Source organism: Triturus cristatus, chromosome 2_2 (genome assembly GCF_964204655.1).
Source record: "Triturus cristatus chromosome 2_2, aTriCri1.1, whole genome shotgun sequence".
Lineage (NCBI taxonomy): Eukaryota > Metazoa > Chordata > Amphibia > Caudata > Salamandridae > Triturus > Triturus cristatus.
The window spans coordinates 766,849,988-766,863,020 of NC_140582.1; the positions used below are offsets into that span (position 1 = coordinate 766,849,988).

The 13,033-nt window shown below is 44.0% G+C and overlaps 1 protein-coding gene across 2 annotated transcripts in view; it reads right to left on the reverse strand.

The window, feature by feature from the left end:
• Positions 1–13,033, reverse strand: part of TUSC3 (tumor suppressor candidate 3) — a 1,613,394-nt gene that overhangs the window by 35,257 nt on the left and 1,565,104 nt on the right. The window lies entirely within an intron of this gene.

Here is a 13,033-nt window from a genome sequence, read left to right on the forward strand (position 1 = left end):
CGGACGAAAAGGGGAAAGGGCAGCAATCAAAAAGCCCCAGTTACAATCAGAGGCCACTATTTTACATAAACGATGACGCCAGCCAATGAAAATGAGGGGCGGGGCTTCAAGTCCCATTCTGAAATCTCGTCATCCACAATATGTCTCGCAGAGCAAACTGCGCATGCGCGCTGCAACGCTAGGCCTAACCTAAAAAGGTAGCATGATTGTTGAACTACTTTTCTTGCTAAAGAATGGCTCTTTAAAGAGGTAATTCTTTTGAGTCGGGACGGGGTGTGGCCAACCACCATGGCCCAGTGGCAGTGAACCGCCAGAGCTCAGCTGCATTCTGCCGCAATATAGAGGCAGCAGGAAACAACAATGAATTAACTGGGAAGAATTTGCATGCCCCAAGTTCAGAGAGGCGGAGGAGATAACGGGATACCCAGAGGGCCGCTGCCTAATAACTGTGAAATCCAATCAGACTCGGGCCTACGATGTGTGCGCAGTAAAGGTGTGGCTCCCATTGCGATGCACACCACACTGCTGGGGAGTTCGGATGCTGCAGCGTAAAGCCCCTTCAGCTCCACTATCGCCGCTGCAATAACCCTGGGCGTAGTTTGTGTAATAGCGCTACGCGTAGCTACGCGAAGTGCACTTTGCGCTACGCGTAGTTACGCGAACTGCGTAGTGTGGGAGGGAAATGCTGATCGCACTGATTGCACAGTGCCGGATGCTTGTCCGCACTTTACAATCATTGCAAACGGCATCTTGCACAGTGCAAGCGGTCGTTTTCTGCCGCTCAAGTAGATTTGTACTCGAGCGGCAGCTTTTTCAACGCAGACTGATAGTTTTTCATCGCGAGCGGTCGCGAGCTTACTCGACCACTCGCAAAGAGAAACCTGACCTCCCCGCATTGAGAATCTCGCCGGGTGGTTTTTTTCCACACTCACGATCGGCAACTTGATGTTGCTGATCGGTAACGAGGAAAAAGTCTCGCTGGGATGTGGATTTTGCTCGCTCGCGGTCACCAACTTGACGTTGAGGACCGCGAGCAAGCAAATAATTCCTGCTAGTTGTTTTTGCACTGTGCTACGTGCAATTTGCGTAGTGCGTTGTAGCGCAAACTACGCACGCTGAGCCAGCGTAGCGTAGTACTACGCCCAGGGTTAATCATGATGTACGACATCCCAGGGCCTGGCACCCGCTTCTTTCTGACCCCCAGCAAGGTGTAGAGATAGCACACCAACCGTAGGGACTAGTCTTGAGTCGAGAAAGGAGACTCGAAAGGTCGAGGCCTACTGAAGCTTCCCTCCGAGCTGATACCAGACATGCTGCCTCCCTTTGAGCTCGCCCCTGAATATCCTAATTTCTTCCACCTCTGCTCAGCCCTATGCTAGATGACAGAGGGACCACCGTACTAGGCGCAGCTTAGTTCTTGCTGTGAAAGCGGAGCTCAATACTACACGAGGGAAGGCTATACTGAATACTGAGAGCCTCCATTACATGGATTACTAACCCCACCTCAGAAGTGACAGAGAGATGCCTGGTGGGTACCCAGGAGACTGATAGGTATAAGGGGCCTGGAGTGGAGGGCCCACAAAATGTAAGCGTGCAGAGGCCTGCTACTACTGCACACCCCTTGGATATAGAGGCCTACATTTGAATGGGTTCATCAGGATCTAGGCCCTATGCATGCTCTGATGCACCCGGCAAACTTCTAGTAACCTGACTTCTTGTGAGGATACAGCCATCTGGGGGTTGGTGTGGGAGCTGTTTGGTCTCTGGTAGCCAAAGAGAGAGTGCTCTCAATCACTCTCTTCCCTTCACCCCTTTGCCTGGGCCTCTGGTCGCAGCTTAGATGCCTTTGAAAAAGATGCAGCATAATAGAATATCCAGCTACTTCCAACTGACAGAACCTAGAGAAGCGCCCTCTCTGTCTCCTCAAGACTGCACCCTGGCGCTAACCAAGGATGACCTCCTGTCTTCATTAAAAGACTTCAAAAAAGTACTTAGAGAGGAATTGAAAGCAGTCAAGACCCATTCCCTGGATGCTGATCTCAACACCAGGCTCTTGGCACTACAACAAGATGTAGACTTGGTGGGGACACACACCCTGGATTTGGAGACTAAATTCCAGTCCTTAGAGCAATGGGTTTAAGGAATAAAAGACTCCTAGAACAGATGCAAGCCACACTCTTCAAATGTGAAGTATTAGAAAAGTTGCTCCAGAAGGGACAATATTACGAAATCTGGTGGAGGGAGCAGAGGACTTGACCTGGAAGTTATTGTGGTGGGATGATTCTCTAAGCTTATAAGGGACCCTCAGATCAAGGCTAATCTCATTTGAGTTCACTGAGTAGGCCCTCACATACTCGCCAAAGGTAAGCAACCCTGGGATGTCCTACCCAAACTATACTCTGTCAAGGTGAAAGAAGCGATCCTACAAGCGGCAAGGAAAAAGTACTCTTTCTCCTTCTAAGGGGCAACATGCTCTCCATTTCAAAATGTAGTGCCATCTACCCTTGCAAAGCGTCTCCAGTTCTGCACGGTAATGGGAAAACTACACCAAGATCACGTCAAATACAGGTGGACCTACTACTTAGGCTTCGAATTTGATTTCCAAAACAAATCATACCACTTCACGGCCGTGACGGATGCAGCGATGCTATTAGGCCTACTCGCCCCGGAGAGCGGATAAGAGGGGATGCCCCTGGAGCGATCATCCTTGAGGCAATGTCGGGTTAGGGAAAAGGACATTGGCTAGAACAGAGACGTTTGAAACGACAAGTAAAGTGATTGCTTAAGATGGACTTGCACCCTCCGCCGTGACAGCAACAAGCTAGCCTATCTGTGGATCACAATGCAAATTCTTTGAACTGGTTATCTCTCTGTGGATTTCCCAATTCAACATCCCTCCCAATAGGAGGTTGCTCTATGCTCACCCATATTCTATATAACCTATACTTTACATGGGCATGGGTCCCCTGAGCAAAGGGTACCCATTTCTCCAAATGTGATGTAATTTGCTACCAATACACCTTGTTTTATAGCTGCCCGTGGATGAAATGCCACAGCAGTGTGACATGCGCGCCTACACTGATGGAAGCTAAGAATGCCTTTCACTATAGTTTGGGAATGGACTTCCCATTTGTTCTTGTTTGTTTTCCATGTTTGAACTCTGTGAGAGAATTTTTTTCTATGTGTGGGAGAGAGAGGACCTGGGATACAGGGACAATCTCCTTCTGGTCTAAGGCAGAAAGGCAATGGTGGGGTGGCAGGGAGGATGTATCCACTACTGATACTTATCAATAACCTTATATTATGGTGTTGACAACGCCATCATGGAACGTAAGGGGGCTAAATTCCCTCTCTAAGTGCCATAAGCTATGGAAATACATTCTAGATAGGAGGCTACTAGACATAGTAGCTTTACAAGAAACACACCTCAAGAAAAATGAGGACTGCAGACTACGCCATAAAGCATATCCCATGATATATAAATCCTCGGTTCCCACCAAGCAGCCCTTTTTTTTCATACATGAATTAAATCCCAACCTACGAGATGTAAATCGGATAAAGAAGGAAGGCAAATGATGGTGAAAGGTATCATAGCAGGTTGTGTCTGCACAGTAGCTACTATTTATGCTTCCAACACTGCCAGACCACCTTTCTGTAATCCTGTCTCACCCTCTGGGAGAGTTTGTTGAAGGGGAAATGCCCCTGATGGGAGACTTCAACCTGATATGGCACCCGGATCTTGATAGCACCCATCCGCATCACACTCTCACTGGGAATTTCCCCAGAGCCCTGAAACAAACATTTCAGTCCTCCAGCCTTATAGATGCGTGGAGGATCGTACACCCTGAGGCTCAGGACTACACATTCTTTTCCCACTCCAACACTTTCTTTTCTCACTCCAACAAAACATACTGCAGTATTGATCATATTTTCGTGGGCAAATCTTTAGAACAGTCTATAATACACTCAGAAATCCAACCCAATAGATCTCTTGGACTACGCCCATGTTGCTCGGACAATGGAGTGTTCTCTTCCTCTGCCCAAACACTGCAGGTGTTTTTTTCCGCAAAGCTCTTGTAAGAGACTGCTTTTTTTAGATGAACTATGTAAGGCTATCAGGGACTTCTTTAATATGAATGACCCACAGGACACTGACTAATCTAACACCTGGGACGCCTTTAAAGCTGTTCTTAGGGTGATATGTATATAATTTTTGGCTACACTATCTAAGCAAAAAACCTGAGCAAGGTTAGAGCCAGAGGAGGAGCTACAAAAAGCAGAATGAGCCCACAAAGACAACCCCTCCTTACTTCAACAACAGAAAGTCACCGCCATGAGAGGCAAGCTAAATGCACTATACTTGAACAGGGCAGAAACAAGGTAACAAGGTGGGATCCTGCCTGGGTTGAAAATTGTGAGTCAAACAAGAAAAGAAACACTTAGGTGACATCTAACTAGAGAAAGGGGAAGTGGCAACATCGGAAGATGACAAAGCTGCAGGTTTCCGAGACGTTTGTCAGCGATTATACACAGCTGAACCATCTGAGATGGTAGATCAACAACACTACCTAAGTAACATCTCTCTCCCCTGGGTGACCAATGACCAAACGAGACTATGGGGTACCCGATTAGTGAGGTGGAGATCCTGGGTTGATGATTTCACTTTGCAATTTTATAGAACTTTTAGCTCTGATTTGGTGCCCCACCTGACTCAATTGTTTAACCACATAGCCACTTCTAGAGCATTTGCTCACTCTTTGAGCGAAGTGCTTATCTCCGTGCAGCCAAAGCCTGGGAAAGACCCCCACCAATGTGCTTCATACAGGCCCATTGCCTTAATGAACTTGGATGCTAAATTATACACAAAAAGTTGCTGACACGACTAGATGCTATTGTGCCAGATCTGATCCATCCAGATCAGTCTGCATATTAAGGAGAGACAGACACATGATAATTTGAGGAGGGTGATCCACCTGTTCGAAAAGGCTACCAGAAAACACATACCAGCAGTCCTCCTGGCGCTAAATGTGGAGATGGGTTTTGACCGGGTGGATTGGTCTTTTTTTTTCACACACTCTGCAAATTCAGAATGTACAAACGATTTATTAACTTGATCCAGGTCAACAATGCTCATCCACATTCAAGAGTAATAGTGAATGGGGTGGAGTCAGAATCTTTAAATAGGAACGCGGAACTCAACAAGGGCACCCCCTCTCGCCGCACTTATTTGCTGTCAATATTGAGCCCCTTACAGCAAAGGTAATAGAGGAGAAAGAGGTTCAAGGCCCCTCATTTGGGCGTGTTAGATGTGCTGCTTTTCCTAACTCCACCTGAGACCTCTATAGTGATATTACAACAAGAATTGTTCCTCTTTGAGAAAGTCGCGGGCTACCATATTAAACTTCACAAATCCTTCATGCTGAACCTAACTCTTTATCTTTCAGAGGGAGAAGCTGACGTGTGATACCCCCTTTCCACAGGACCAAAATAGAATGTGCGTATCTGGGGATCAAAATCACTCCTAAACTATCTGACTTATATAAAGCTAACTTTCCCCCACTTATATACATCAACTTAAGACAGATATTAAAAAATGGGCTCCTCTGTATTTATCGTAGCTAGGCTGTATCCAAGCAATCATATGGCTGTCCTGCCATGGTTTCTATACCTGTTTCAGGGCCTTCCAATTGAGGTGGATTGTGGACTGTTCACGACTATCCGCTCCCTGGTGACCAACTACGTTTGGCAAAATCATAGAGCCCGAGTTACCTATAATGTATTATGATTGCCACGGGAGGGGGGGGGGGTGTTTGACTCTCCAAGACCTGTATTCTTATAAAGTTGCACAGCTAAGAGGGATCTCTGAATGGTCCCTAAGGGAATAGGATAAACATTGGCTCAACATGAACCAGGCTATAGTGGGTAGATATATATGGGATTTACAATGAAAACGCAAATCGACCCGCCCCCTAATGCATGCATACATCAGCATGCCTACAGCAATTACCCTGAAAGTCTGGACCGCTGTGAATCGTGCCGCAGCTTGGATTACATTACACTCCCAATTCACCCCGATTTACTTTGATCCGGCCTTTCCCCTAGCGCTGAAGCCCAGCCTTTTCAATCCTTGCAGAGAGGGTGGATGCCTTACTATTTCGAACCTACTTCATATGTGGTACATTCTGATCTTTGAACACTACCAATTAAATTTTGGCCTCACCAACACTGAGAGGTATTACTATGCACAATTGAAGCATTGGGCTCTCCACCTAGACTTGAGGGATGCCGCCATCTCTCCCCGATTGAACCCTTTCTAAAGCATGTAAAGGGAGCCAAAGCCACCATTTTCTTCCTTTCTTCTCTTTTAATTAATACATCCCTAACGATCAGACAACAATACATGGACTTCTGGTTCACTATAATTGGAGATGAGATCCCCAAGAATCAATGGAGAAAAAAATGGCATGACATACCCAGCTTTAATCACTCTATGGGGATGAGAGATGTCCACTACAAATTGCTGTATGAATGATACCTCTATTCCACAAAATAAAAAATAAAAAATTCTAAACACAACCAACCTTTATTGTAGAGGATGTGGGTTGATCAGGACTTTTGCCATTTTTGGTGGGATTGCTCTATTATTCATCCCTTTTGGTCAGAAAATGTAGCACAAATGAAGACGTATTGGGATGTCCAATTCGCTCCACGATGGGGTTCACCTTGCTGGGGTTACGAGACAAATCTCTCAAGCGCCAAACCTCAAGTGATAGTTCCATCATGTAACTTTGGTTGGGCATGGCCGAAATAACCCTGGCAGCCTTGTGAAAGAAAACGACTCCTCCTTCAATTATGCAATGGCATGCCTGACTGTGTCGGGCCTTGACTATGGAAAGGCTGGCTGATATTCTAAAGGATATCTTTAAACATTTTGAGTATGTCTTAGGGCCCCTAGTGAACTGTTTTTCCATTGACTTCCCACTTACGGCCTGCCCCACAGGAACACATGCGCTTCCTCTTTTCCAAATATAAAGTCACCCAGAATTGTTGCCAGGCCTATGCAGACTAGAGGCTTTCGGGGAGGTCCCCCGGGACCCTTAATTTCACACTCACCTCTTGATTCATGACTCTGATGATCCCAACTACGGTTTATTGTTTACTGGGGTATTTTGGGGAGAATTAGGTTTATAGTTGGTCACTGAACAAGATACTTTGAGAAATATTACTCGCAGTTAATGTTAATACTGGACTATTTGTCTGCAACATCAGTTGTCTGTACACATTGGGAACTGTTTGTTTCAATGGCATTCTCCTTCATATCCTGTTGCATTTCCAGGATGTGGTATCTGGCTATACCCTGTTAAAACTCAATAAAGATAATTTGACTAAGAGGTAACTTTTCCAAGCTTTTTAGAACAAAGCTACATTGTTCCTTCTACATGGATGAGCAACAAGAGTTCTGTGGTGGAAAACCAGGAAATTGATTCATTATGTTTTTTTCCATCATATTCCCTCATTATGATTTAAGCATAGTGGTAACTAGCACATGCCTGAAACAATAGCACATTTATGTTCTGACTCATCTGATCACAAGTTAAAAAACAAATGCAATATTTATCACATGTGCACTGCATGTCTGTGGTGCACATGTGCTATTTATCACATGTGATATTTACCACGTTATAGTTACCACATGTGAAAAAATGTAGTAAATAAAACCCAATTACAAGTATGAGAGGTCATTGAAAACCAGTGTTAAATGCCACCTTGAAATAAATCTAGTCACAAGCAGGTGGTAAAATTAACTGTCAGCGTAAGGAACGATAGAAAAGCTGTAAAACAATGCAAAAAATCTAAGACCAGCCCTACCATGGTGAAAAGCACAGTACACGCACAGTTTATACTGGAAAAATAAAATCACACACACATCTGTGCACTTGATTGAACTGCATCAACAGCCATGGACAGATGAAGCACTTTCAGGTTAACTGCAGCAGCTCATACTTCCACTCAGCAGTGCACCACCATGGATACAGAACTGCTAGGCCAATCTTTTTTGCTATGCCAGGTCTAGGTTATGCTAAAATAAACCATGCTGGGAGAGTATGAAAACTAGGCCACCAATCACGGACCTCCAGTAGCGCAGCAACTCAGGATGCAAGCCAACATTGAAACAATTAGAATGGAATCTATAAACATGAGTAAGCTTGTGATCCAGAGGATATTTAGGCTTGCTATTGGCACCATACAAAACATATTTTCATCAGTATGGATACTCTGGAGCCCAACTTAGGAATCAACTCTCATTCCCTTCTCCTGAAAAGGACAGCATATACAGTTTCCCTTTGAAACACGTACAGCCACACTGCAGTGACACATCAACCTCAACGTACAGGGTAGACAAATTAACTCTTCGTCATCAAGATTACAATGCATTATGAGTGCTGTTGTTTAATCTCAATACATGTCAGCAGTACCATTTGAGAGTTCTTACTTCCTATGACAGCACATAAATGGATTAATGTGAAATTGGGTAACAAATTACATCAGTATCATGCCTGTGCGCACTCTAGTGCCCATCCTGATCACCACAGGTTTGCCAGGTCTCTTGCCCCGCTGAACTTGCCGCCTATGACTGTGCTTTTTCTTCTGTATTGTTTCATTTCAGCCCGGTTTCTCATTCCAGACTGAAAATACCAGAAGCCCCGGATGGGGGCCATCTTAGGTGAGGCTGGGCATAAAGGGCGGCCCAGCCTTGTGAGACACGTGCACTATTTTCTCACCTTCCTGGAGGTCAGTTTCTTCCACTACCTGGCAGTCCCCCTGAGAAGAGTAGCAGGTTTTGCAAGACACTTACAAGAGTCCAAGAAACCCAAGTAAGACCAGTCTTTTCTTCTCTGTAAGCCTTATTCTTTTATTTATTACAATCTGACAACTGTGGAACAGAATACTGATTCCTGGAGATAAATTCCGATTGCATGCGTGAACCATGTTTTCTGAAAAGATATTTTCTCGGATTTCAAAGAGGGTTTAACGTTGGACTATTTTAATGTAGCTCTAGAGATTCCGATTTCCTGATGTTGTCAACTAAGTGAAACTAATCTGTGATTTTTGAAAAAGACTCAACAACAAGGTTCATTATTAGGTGAAGAGCAGTGAATAGAACTGCTCTGGTGTCAATATCTTTTGATTACATGGTGTACGAATGAGAGTTCGAGGGTGAGTGGGAGGTGAGCTATTTTCTTTAGGAATTTAGCCCTGGCTAGGCTTGTTGCATTCTGGAAAGTATACCATTCGCCAGATCATATCCCAAGAAGCGTGGTCAATGCAGATTCAAGTGATGTTTTTGTCTTTGTCTAACATTCCCTTTTCAGATCTCCCTCCCTGCTGTTCCTACCTCAAAATCCTTTCTATAACCTGGCTACTCTATTCTTCATTGCTATTTCAGCATTCTGAGTTGGAGATGCCTGGTTGTGGACCTAAAGATCATCATGCAAATCCCATCGTTGACAATCGTCACTCTTCACAATGATTATTCTCAGCCAAGACAACTTTTTAACAACCATACATATTTCCATTAGAACTCTCATGTCTTTTATTGTGGATTCCTCTTACCCTGAGATCTTCTTTTCTTCAAGATTGAAGATGGTCATATTTTTTCTTACCATGGTTTGAGATAGAGCTGAGGTGGACAAACACTACCAGTTCCCATGCTCTTGTGCTTGACGACTTGTTTAAGTACCTAGCATTTCAATCATGTGGATATATTGATACAGTATTATTTGTATCTATTATTTCTTTCTACAGGCATGGTTTTGCTTGTTTTTGGTGAGTTCTTGAGTATAAGATGACACATTACATGATCATGGTGTTTTGGCACCTCCTTGGCAAGGATCCCCAGCTCAAGATCCACAAACGTGTGCTTCCTTACTCTGCGAGTCTCAATAATAGAAGCGTTTGGCAGGTTTCCACTTGTGATGACTGTTATGTCAGAGGATGCCAATGGATTCTGTTTAGCTTGTTTTAAGGTGCTTTGTCCAAACAAAATTAATTCCTGCACACTTCCATACAGGAAGGAGATGCTGGTATGATTTGGGTATCACCTGTGGTCCATATGGGCAGTGGGTTGCTCTGTCTTTTTCTTCTCTCTAGGAATTAATATTCTCATCAGAGGAATTTTCAGTAACTGAAAACAGCATTTTCTGATAATTGGTGCATGTGCTTTTTATGGTGTGCAGTATGTACAACTTCTAAAAGTGGCATTTCTAAAGTAAAAATGTTGGGCCCGATTCACAGAACAAACTTAAGACTAAATCCTAAACTTAGTACCATTCTGGTATTCACAGAATGCACCTAGTACTTCTGGTATTCACAGAATGAACTTACTACTTTTGCTATTCACAGAATGAACTTAGTACTTTTGCTATTCACAGAATGGATTTACGACTCCTAAACTTACGTCCGCACTCGGGCCGGAAATTCCGGCCCGGAGGCGGAGTTTCCGGCCCGGAGGCGGAGTTTCTGACCCGGAGGCGGAGCTTCCGGGCCGGAGGCGGGGCTTCCGGGCCAGAGGCGGAGCTTCCGGGCCGGAGGCGGAGCTTCCGGCCTGGAGGTGGAGATTTCAGCCATAGCTAAATCGGCCGGAATCCCCACCTCCGGGCCGGAAGCTCCGCCTCCGGCCCGGAAGCCCCGCCTCCGGCCCGGAAGCTCCGCCTCCGGCCCGGAAGCTCCGCCTCCGGGCCGGAATTTCCGGCCCGAGTGCGGACGTAAGTTTAGGAGTCGTAAATCCATTCTGTGAATAGCAAAAGTACTAAGTTCATTCTGTGAATAGCAAAAGTAGTACGTTCATTCTGTGAATACCAGAAGTACTAAGTGCATTCTGTGAATACCAGAATGGTACTAAGTTTAGGATTTAGTCTTAAGTTTGTTCTGTGAATCGGGCCCTTCAAATCCATCTTTACCATTAAAGAGGTTTTATCATTCCATAGATATGAAACATGATGCAGCTACCTCTTTCTAATCAGGAATTAAGCTGAAAAGTATTTTAAGGAATTCCCAATGTTAGTCTACGAGAGTAAATGCCACAAATTCAGTATTTAAAACTTATGGTAAATACCTATTCCACTGTATACAGCATACATTCATAATCAATGTTATTTAACACATGCTATTTACTGAACTCTATTGAATCAGTATTTACTGAATGTGAGAGCTTGGCTATTTTACCCACCATGCTCATAATCAAGGCCTCAGACAAGCATTTTGCATGTACAAGGGTAAACAAAATGCACAAACTGATAATTTCATTATTCCTAAGGATATTTTGGTGTGCGCAAATCGCTCTTTAGATAGGCTGGTGCCTAGTATGTAGGAAATATTTGCTCTGCCACATAAAATGTGATACATCTGCTAAAGCCTAATACATGTCTACACTTGCGGTTCAATATACAAGGGCAAGGAAATGCTCATATCAGATAAGGATCATTCTTGAGCACTGTCTTATGTGCCATTTTCCCGTGCAACAAGGCACTTTGACAACTTTGGTGAGACTTTATGACTTTATTTCTTGTCTAACACCATATTCCATTGCAGACATAAAATACGAAGCACTGCAGATGACAGAGAAGTTAAAGCCTGATGTTTGCAGTGACTTTCCAGCACTTGTGTGTGGAGTGCCAAAGGGTCGGATTATGCGACAAGGAACATCTCACAATATGGTGCACTCTCAGCTGAGCAAATATCGCCCTTCAAATAATGCAAATAAAAATGATGAAATGCTAACTTAAAATCAAACAGTTCTTATCAAAGGTTCAGTCAGTACTTGTGCTTATATTCTTTCAGACATAAGCTTTTGCCTTTCTTCCTCCCCCTCTTAAATTTCCCCAATCTCAGGAAAGTCAGTCTACAGAAGGCAGGCACTCATAGCTAGATCCTAGAGCCTCTTTTTACTTTTGGAATCAGAAAGAAACTATGTTTGCTTGTCATCAGGGAGTTTTTTCAGGTCCAGAAGTCCAGGGCAAAGCTTAGGTCAGCCACACCACAGTCCTTTCCCAGACAGTCAGGTATTCTTACAAGTATTTTATTTTTTTCCTCTTTCACCAAGTAGCTCTCTGATATAAAGGTGGCGGGAGGAGTAGTTGATAAAGTAGAATAGTGTTTGCCTCAAGTCCATTTAAAATACAAGTTAAAATTCTGGCACAATCCCCTATTCTCTTTGTCAGCAGTTCCCGTTTATAGCAAACTATGACCCACAAGGCCTCATAGGCCAGTTTTCCAAGATGATTAGGATTTCCCCTTCTCTTGATAACCTAACTTTCCTCTTTAAGCTTGCCCCTTGCAGACAATTCAGGATCAAAGAGAAGCACGCCACGTATACCATAGCCGTGCTATTACTATCATGAATTGAGTTGTCGTATGATCCACTGACTTCAAGGTGGCCTACTTGGCCTGTCGGCATATCTCATTGATATGTTATGACAAAAGGCAGGATGATCTGCTCATAAAACATTGCAGTCTTTCTCGCTTCTAAGGCAAGAGATGGCTTCTGTTACTCTATGGTATATTTTTTCTCCATTGCTCTGGCATCATAAGTTTGTTTTGTTGCTAACCTGTGCTCACCCTCTGGTAGCTTAGCACAGAGCAGTCAGGCTTATTTAAAGAGGCAATGAGTAAAGTATTTTTGCAACACACACACAGTAGCACAATGAAAATACCACAGACTCCATACAGTTTAAGAAAAATAGAGAATATTTATCAGAGTAAATCAATGCCAAAATTACAAAAATCCAAAAAGTAACACTGGAGGTATGAATGTTTAAAGAATAAACCAAAAATAGTGCTTAGAAGTCAATAGCACTTAAAGTTTATTTTAGGTCTGGATAGACCAGGGTAAATCCAAACTTCAGGTTGACTGTGAGGGAGGGCAGGCTGGCTGCAGGACTCAAACAGGTCCCGAAGACAAAGTAGCGTGGATGAAGCAAAGTCTCTTCTTCAAGAGTACGAAACGTCGGTTCTGATTCATGCAGTTGGGTTG